The sequence below is a fragment of the Mustelus asterias genome, chromosome 6 (assembly GCF_964213995.1).
Source record: "Mustelus asterias chromosome 6, sMusAst1.hap1.1, whole genome shotgun sequence".
NCBI lineage: Eukaryota > Metazoa > Chordata > Chondrichthyes > Carcharhiniformes > Triakidae > Mustelus > Mustelus asterias.
In genome coordinates, this window is record NC_135806.1 from 141,832,103 (window position 1) to 141,841,353 (window position 9,251).

Consider the following 9,251-nt stretch of genomic DNA (forward strand, 5'->3'; position numbering starts at 1 on the left):
AAATCCCAGCATGCACCCTCAAATCCCAGCCCACACTCCCCCAAATCCCAGCGCACCCCCAAATCCCAGCATACACTCCCAAATCCCAGCCCACTCCCCCAAATCCCAGCACATCCCCAAATCCCAGCCACCCCCAAATCCCAGCCCCCCAATCCCTGCCCTAATCCCAGCACACACCTCCAAATCCCAGCACACACCCCAAAACCCAGCACACACCCCCAAATCCCAGCACACACCCCCAAATCCCGGCACCCCAATCCCTGCCCAAATCCCAACCCACTCCTAATCCCTCTCCAAATCTCAGCGCACACTCCCAAATCCCAGCACACACTCCCAATTCCCAGCACACACTTCCCCAAATCCCAGCCCCCTCCAATCCCTGCCCAAATCCCAGCCCCCTAATCCCTGCCCAAATCCCAGCACACCCCCAAATCCCAGCCCCCCAATCCTTGCCCACACCCAAATCCCAGCCCACACCCAAATCCCAGCACACACCCTCAAATCCCAGCACACACTCCCAAATCCCAGCACACACTGCCCCCAAATCCCAGCACACTCCCTCAAACTTGGGTCACTGTCTGTGTGGAGTCTGCACGCTCTCCTCGTGTCTGTGTGGATTTCCTCCGGGTTCTCCGGTTTCCTCCCACTGTCCGAAAGACATGCTGGTTAGGTGGATTGGCTATGCTAAATTCTCCCTCAGTGTACCCGAACAGGACCCGGAGTGTGGCGACTAGGGGATTTCTTACAGTAACTTCATTTCAGTGTTAATATAAGCCTACTTGTGACACTAATAAATAAACTTAAACTTTAAATCCCAGCACTAACTCCCCCAAATCCCAGTACGCACACGCCCAAATCCCAGCCCACACTCCCCCAAATCCTCCCCAGACAGTACAAACTCTCGTTTCCTTCTCTATGAACGGTATGTTTTGTCTGTATCGCACGCAAGAAACAATATTTTTCACTGTATGCTAATACACGTGACAATAATAATTCAAATCAATCACACCCCAAATCCTTGCCCCCCTCCCAATCCCTGCCCACACAGAAAGAGAATGAGAACTCAGCGAGGTTCCAGATTTGTAACTAATTCTCCCGAATCTGTGGGAGTTTTGATTTGTCACCAATCTTTAGTTTAGTGTGTGTCTCGTGTCTTGTTTGTGTGGACACTGGAAGACAGTGAAACAAAACAGCTGGCATCCAGGTGTGACAGAGAGACGATGTTCAGAAAAACGGCGCACACACACACCCCACCAAAACAGCCCAAGGCACAAGAATCAGAGATTCTCCGAGAGCAGCCACGTGTGCAGAACAGCTGCAATGTGTAACCCCCCCCCCCCCGAGGCAAGAAAAGAGAGCTTGCTACTGCGAGAAGTTAGTCTGGGTGGGGATCATCTGTGTTAGTCTTTGTGTTCGTCTTTCTTGTCTGTTATTCCGCTTTTAAAAATTAGATGGAGGGGGAAGGGGAGGGCATGTTTTCGATTGTTATTAAAAAAACTCAGGGCTTTTCATTTTCCGACCAGCTGCACTCGGGGGGGGGTGGGGGTGTGTATGTGACAAATGAAACTAAGAGAGGGGTTTCTCTTCACATATGAATCATGGAATTCCTGAACAATACCCCCCAGGGGCGGTCAGAGGGCTAGACTAATCTGACGCATAATTGACAGAGACAGAGAGAGCAGGGAGGGAGAAAATTTAACATTTATATCCCAATCCCATTACAAACAACCCATTACTTGATGAAGTGTGGCCTTTGCTGTAAACAGCAGTGTGACAATGGTCAGAGACTGTCATCTATTTCAGTAAAACAGAATTCTGTGGATCTGAAATCACAGAATACTTTTGATTTGATTTATTTATTATTGTCACATGTATTAACATACAGTGAAAAGTATTGTTTCTTGCGCGCTACACAGACAAAACATACTGTTCATGGAGACGGAAAGGAGAGAGTGCAGAATGTAGTGTTACAAAGAACAGTAAAGAACAGTACAGTACAGCACAGGAAATACTGTTTCCTGTACTGACTGTCCTGACTGTTACAGTCATAGCTAGGGTGTAGAGAAAGATCAACTTAATGCAAGGTAAGTCCATTCAAAAGTCTGACAGCAGCAGGGAAGAAGCTGTTCTTGAGTTGGTTGGTACGTGATCTCAGACTTTTGTATCTTTTTTCCAAAGGAAGAAGGTGGAAGAGAGAATGTCCGGGGTGCGTGGGATCCTTAACTATGCTGGCTGCTTTGCCTAGACAAAGCAGCCAGCATAAGTGTAGACAGAGTCAATGGATGGGAGGCTGGTTTGCGTGATGGATTGGGCTACATTCACGACCTTTTGTAGGTCCTTGTTTTCTTGGGCAGAGCAGGAGCCATACCAAGCTGCGATACAACCAGAATGAATGCTTTCTATGGTGCATCTGTAAAAGTAGGTGAGAGTCGTAGCTGACATGCCAAATTTCCTTAGTCTTCTGAGAACGTAGAGGCGTTGGTGGGCTTTCTTAACTACAGTGCAGAAGAGGCCTTTCGGCCCATCAAGTCTGCACGGACGCATGAAAGCCCTGACCTGCCCACCTAGAACATAGAACATTACAGCGCAGTACAGGCCCTTCGGCCCTCGATGTTGCGCCAACCAGTGGAACCAATCTAAAGCCCCTCTAATCTACACTATTCCAATATCATCCATATGTTTATCCAATGACCATTTGAATGCTCTTAATGTTGACGAGTCCACTACTGCTGCAGGCAGGGCATTCCACGTCCTTACTACTCTCTGAGTAAAGGACCTACCTCTGACATCTGTCCTATATCTCTCACCCCTCAATTTAAAGATATGCCCCCTCGTGCTAGCCATCACCATCCGAGGAAAAAGGCTCTCACTATCCACCCTATCTAATCCTCTGATCATCTTGTATGCCTCTATTAAGTCACCTCTTAACCTTCTTCTCTCTAACGAAAACAACCTCAAGCCCCTCAGCCTTTCCTCATACGATTTTCCCAGCATACCAGGCAACATCCTGGTATATCTCCTCTGCACCCTTTCCAACACTTCCACATCTTTCCTATAATTAAGAAGGCGTATGGTGTGCTGGCCTTTATCAATCGAGGGATTGAGTTTAGGAGTCCGGGGATAATGATGCAGCTATATAAGACCCTCGTCAGACCCCACTTGGAGTACTGTGCTCAGTTCTGGTCGCCTCACTATAGGAAGGGTGTGGAAAAGATTGAAAGGGTGCAGAGGAGATTTACAAGGATGTTGCCTGGATTGAGTGGCATGCCTTATGAGGATAGGCTGAGGGAGCTCAGTCTTTTCTCCTTGGAGAGACGAAGGATGAGAGGAGACCTAATAGAGGTGTATAAGATGTTGAGAGGCATAGATCAGGTAAACGCTCAGAGGCTTTTTCCCAGGGTGGAAATGTCTGCTACGAGAGGACACAGGTTTAAGGTGCTGGGGGGTAGGTACAGGGGAGATGTTAGGGGTAAGTTTTTCACACAGAGGGTGGTTGGCGAGTGGAATCGGCTGCCGTCAGTGGTGGTGGAGGCGAACTCAATCGGGTCTTTTAAGAGACTCCTGGATGAGTATGTGGAGCTTAATAGGATGGAGGGTTATAGGTAGGTCTAGAAGGTAGGGACGTGTTCGGCACAACTTGTGGGCCGAAGGGCCTGTTTGTGTTGTAGTTTTTCTATGTTTCTATAATACGGCGACCAGAACTGTACGCGATACTCCAAATGCGACCGCACCAGAATTTTGTACACTTGCAGCATGACCTCCTGGCTCCGAAACTCAATCCCTCTACCAATAAAAGCTAACACTCCGTACACCTTCTTAACAACCCTATCAACCTGGGTGCCAACTTTCAGGGATCTATGCACATGAACACCCAGATCCCTCTGTTCATCCACACTACCAAGTATCTTACCATTAGCCCAGTACTCTGTATTCCTGTTACTCCTTCCAAAGTGAATCACCTCACACTTTTCCGCATTAAACTCCATTTGCCACCTCTCAGCCCAGCTCTGCAGCTTATCTATGTCCCTCTGTAACCTGCCACTTCCCTCCGCACTGCCTACAACTCCACCGACTTTAGTGTCATCTGCAAATTTACTAATCCATACTTCCACGCCCTCATCCAGGTCATTAATAAAAATGACAAACAACAGTGGCCCCAAAACAGATCCTTGCAGTACACCACTAGTAACTGAACTCCAGGATGAATATTTCCATCAACTACCACCCTCTGTTTTCTTACAGCTAGCCAATTCCTGATCCAAACCACTAAATCACCCTCAATCCCATGTGTCTGTATTTTCTGCAAAAGCTTACCATGGGGAACCTTATCAAAGCTTTGCTGAAATCCATATACACCACATCAACCGCTTTACCCTCATCCACCTCTTTGGTCACCTTCTCAAAGAACTCAATAAGGTTTGTGAGGCACAACCTACCCTTCACAAAACCGTGCTGACTATCCCTAATCAAATTATTCCTTTCTAGGTGATTATAAATCCTATCTCTTATAATCCTTTCCAATACTTTGCCCACAACAGAAGTAAGGCTCACCGGTCTATAATTACCAGGGTTGTCTCTACTCCCCTTCTTGAACAAGGGACAACATTTGCTATCCTCCAGTCTTCTGGCACTGTTCCTGTCGACAATGACGACACAAAGATCAAAGCCAAAGGCTCTGCAATCTCCTCTCTAGCCTCCCAGAGAATCCGAGGATAAATCCCATCCGGCCCAGGGGACTTATCTATTTTTACCCTCTCCAGAATTGCTAACACCTCCTCCTTATGAACATCAATCCCATCCAGTCCAACAGCCTGCATCTCAGTACTCCCCTCGACAACACTGTCCCTCTCCAGTGTGAATACGGACGAAAAATATTCATTTAGTGCCTCTCCTATCTCTTCAGACTCCACGCACAACTTCCCACTCCTGACCTTGACTGGCCCTAATCTTACCCTAGTCATTCTTTTACTCCTGACATGCCTATAGAAAGCTTTAGGGTTTTCCTTGATCCTACTTGCCAAAGACTTCTCATGTTCCCTCCTGGCTCTTCTCAACTCTTTCTTTAGGTCCTTCCTGGCTAACTTGTAACTCTCAAGTGCCCTAACTGAGCCTTCACGTCTCATCTTAACATAAGTCTCCTTCTTTCTCTTCACAAGAGATTCAACCTCCTTAGTAAACCACGGTTCCCTCACACGTCTGCTTCCTCCCTGCCTGACAGGTACATATTTATCAAGGACGCGTAGTAGCTGCTCCTTGAACAAGTTCCACATTACAATTGTGCCCATCCCCTGCAGTTTCCTTCCCCAACCTATGCATCCTAAATCTCGCCTAATCGCATCATAATTTCCTTTCCCCCAGCTATAACTCTTGCCCTTCGGTATATACCTATCCTTTTCCATTGCTAAGGTAAACGTAATCGAATTGTGGTCACTGTCACCAAAGTGCTCACTTACCTCCAAATCTAACACCTGGCCTGGTTCATTACCCAGTACCAAATCCAATGTGGCCTCGCCTCTTGTTGGTCTATCTACATACTGCGTCAGGAAGCCTTCCTGCACACATTGGACAAAAACCGACCCCTCTAAAGTACTCGAACTATAGCTTTTCCAGTCAATATTTGTAAAGTTAAAGTCCCCCAGTACAACTACCCTGTTACTTTCGCTCCTATCCAGAATCATCTTTGCAATCTTTTCCTCTACATCTCTGGAACTTTTCGGAGATCTATAAAAAACTCCCAACAGGGTGACCTCTCCTTTCCTGTTTCTAACCTCAGCCCAAACTACCTCAGTAGACGAGTCCTCATCAAATGTCCTTTCTGCCACCGTAATACTGTCCTTGACTAACAATGCCACACCTCCCCCTCTTTTACCACCTTCCCTGCACTTACTGAAACATCTAAACCCCGGAACCTGCAACAACCATTCCTGTCCCTGCTCTATCCATGTCTCCGAGATGGCCACAACATCGAAATCCCAGGTACCAACCCATGCTGCAAGCTCACCCACCTTATTCCAGATGCTCCTGGCGTTGAAGTATACACACTTCAAACCGCCTTCCTGCCGGCCAGTGCACTCCAGCGACTCTGAAACCTCATCCATGACCTCACTACTCTCAACCTCCTGTACACTGGAGCTACAATTCAGGTACCCACCCCCCTGCTGAATTAGTTTAAACCCTCCCGAAGAGCATTAGCAAATTTCCCCCCCAAGATATTGGTACCCCTCTGGTTCAAGTGCAGACCATCCTGTTTGTAGAGGTCCCACCTACCCCAGAAAGAGCCCCAATTGTCCAGGTATCTGAATCCCTCCCTCCTGCACCATCCCTGTAACCACGTGTTCAACTGCTCTCTCTCCCTATTCCTCTCCTCACTATCACGTGGCACGGGTAACAAACCAGAGATAACAACTTTGTTTGTTCTAGCCCTAAGCTTCCACCCTAACTCCCTGAATTTCTGCCTTACATCCCCATCACTTTTCCTACCTATGTCTTGAGTGCCTATGTGAACCACAACTTGGGGCTGGTCCCCCTCCCCCTTAAGGATTTCGAAAACACGATCCGAGACATCGTGGACTCTGGCTCCTGGGAAGCAACACACCGACCGCGAGTCTCTCTCGTTCCCGCAGAATCTCCTATCCGTCCCTTTAACTATGGAGTCCCCAATGACTAATCCTCTACTCCTCTTCCCCCCTTCCCTTCTGAGCCACAAGGACAGACTCTGAGCCAGTGACCTGTACACCATGGCTTACCCCTGCTAAGTCCCCCCCCCCCCCCCCCCACAGCATCCAAAGGTGTTCTATCCCCAATTTCTACTACATTTCTTGTTTCTCCCCCCACTTGGACGGCTCCCTGTACCTTGGTGCTGTGGTCAGTTTGCTCATCCTCCCTTTCCCTCCCCTTCTGAGCTGCCGGGCCGGACTCTGTGCCGGAGGCACGGCCACTGTTGCTTCCCCCAGGTGAGCTGCTCCTCCCAGCAGCACTCAAACAGGAGTACTTATTGTTAAGGGGCACAGCCACTGGGGTACTCTCTAGTACCTGACCTTTCCCCTTCCCCGTCCTAACCGTGACCCACTTGTCCGTCTCCCGTGGCCCCTGTGTGACCACCTGCCTGTAACTCCTCTCTATCACCTCCTCATTCTCCCTAACCAGACGAAGGTCATTGAGCTGCAGTTCCAGTTCCCCAACGCGGTCCCTTAGGAGCTGCAGCTCGACGCACCTGGCGCAGATATGGACGTCCGGGAGGCTGGGAGACTCCAGGACCTCCCACATCCGACACTGAGAACAACAAACTGGCCTCGCACTCATAATTCCCCCTTTCTTCCAATGACACAGGAAAAAACTGTCTAAACCTACCCCACCTCTGCCTGTTTTACGCCGAAGCCCGATGAGCCAAAGCCCGTCAGCTCTCACTCTGCTTCCCACTCACTCCACTGCCCGCTCCCGACGCTGCCCGCTCAAAAGTGCGGCCTGCTTTTAAACCCTCCAAAAACCTTCCCAGGCCTCTCCTAGGCCTACTTCCTGTTTTGGAAAAAAAAACCTCCGATTTTTAACACAAATTTAACTGAAAAATAAATAAATAAATCAAATGCAGAAACGCACTCCCTTACCCTCAGCCTGCTCCTATGGAACAATGAACTAATCCCACTTGCCAGCATTTGGCCCATAGCCCTGAATGTTATGGCGCGCCAAGTGCTCATCCAGGTACTTTTTAAAGGATGTGAGGCATCCCGCCTCCACCACCCTCCCAGGCAGCGCATTCGAGACCGTCACCACCCTCTGGGTAAAAAGGTTTTTCCTCAAATCCCCCCTAAACCTCCCACCCCTCACTTTTAACTTATGTCCCCTCGTAACTGACCCTTCAACTAAGGGGAACAGCTGCTCCCTATCCACCCTGTCCATGTCTCTCATAATCTTGAACACCTCGATCAGGTCGCCCCTCAGGCTTCTCTGCTTCAATGAAAACAACCCAAGCCTATCCAACCTCTCTTCATAACTTAAATGCTCCGTCCCAGGCAGCATCCTGGTGAATCTCCTCTGCACCCCCTCCAGTGCAATCACATCCTTCCTATAATGTGGCGACCAGAACTGCACACAGTGCTCCAGCTGTGGCCTCACCAAAGTTCTATACAACTCCATCCTGACCTCTGTGCTTTTGTAACCTATACCCCGATTGATAAAGGCGAGTGCGCCATATGCCTTTTTCACCACCCTATTAACCTGCCTTTCCGTCTTCAGCGATCCATGGACAAACACACCAAGGTCCCTTTGTTCTTCGGAACTTCCCAGTGTCAGACCTTTCATAGTATACTTCCCTGTCAAATTACTCCTTCCAAAGTGCATCACCTCACACTTTTCAGGGTTAAATTCCACCTGCCACTTTTCTGCCCACTTGACTATCTCGTCTATGTTTTCCTGTAACCCAAGGCACTCAACCTCACTGTTAACCACCCTGCCACTAAAAACAGAAAGTGCTGGAAAAGCTCAGCAGGTCCTGGCAGCATCTGTAGAGGGAGAATAAGAGTGAACGTGGGTGGGATTTTACGGCGTCGCTCGTCCCTGTAAAATCCCGCCCGAGATCGATAGACGTTTCTGTGGTCCGCCCCTCGCTCGCTCTGATTGCTGTGGCAGGCGGGATGGTAAAATTCCAGCCAACATTTCGATTCCAAAGTGACTTTTCCTTCGTTTTAGATGAGTGTTTTTCCAATCTATTTTTGATGTTGATGTGGGATAACTTTTGGCCAGAACACTGGACCAATCAACTCCCCTGCTCCTTCGCAGAACATAAGATCTTTTCTACAGCCAGGGGACTGACTGGGACTCGATTTAATGAAAGGCTTACAGTTCAGCACCCTGTACGACAGCGTCAGCCTAGATTATGTGCTTATTATGCGGCACGGTGGCACAGTGGTTAGCTCTGCTGCCCCACAGTGCCTGGGACCCGGGTTTGATTCCCAGCTGGGTCACTGTCTGTGTGGAGTCTGCACATTTTCCCTATGTCTGCGTGGGTTTCTTCCGGGCACTCCAGTTTCCTCCCACAGTCCAAAGATGTGTGGTTAGGTGGATTGGCTGTGCTAAATTGACTCGAGTGTTACCTTCCATTTAGCAAGGTAAATACATGGGGTTACGGGGATAGGGGCTGGGTGTGATTGTTGTTGGTACGGACTTGATGGGCTGAATGGCCTCCTTCTGCACTGTAGGGGTTAAGAACATAAGAACTAGGAGCAAGAGTAGGCCATCTGGCCCCTCGAGCCTGC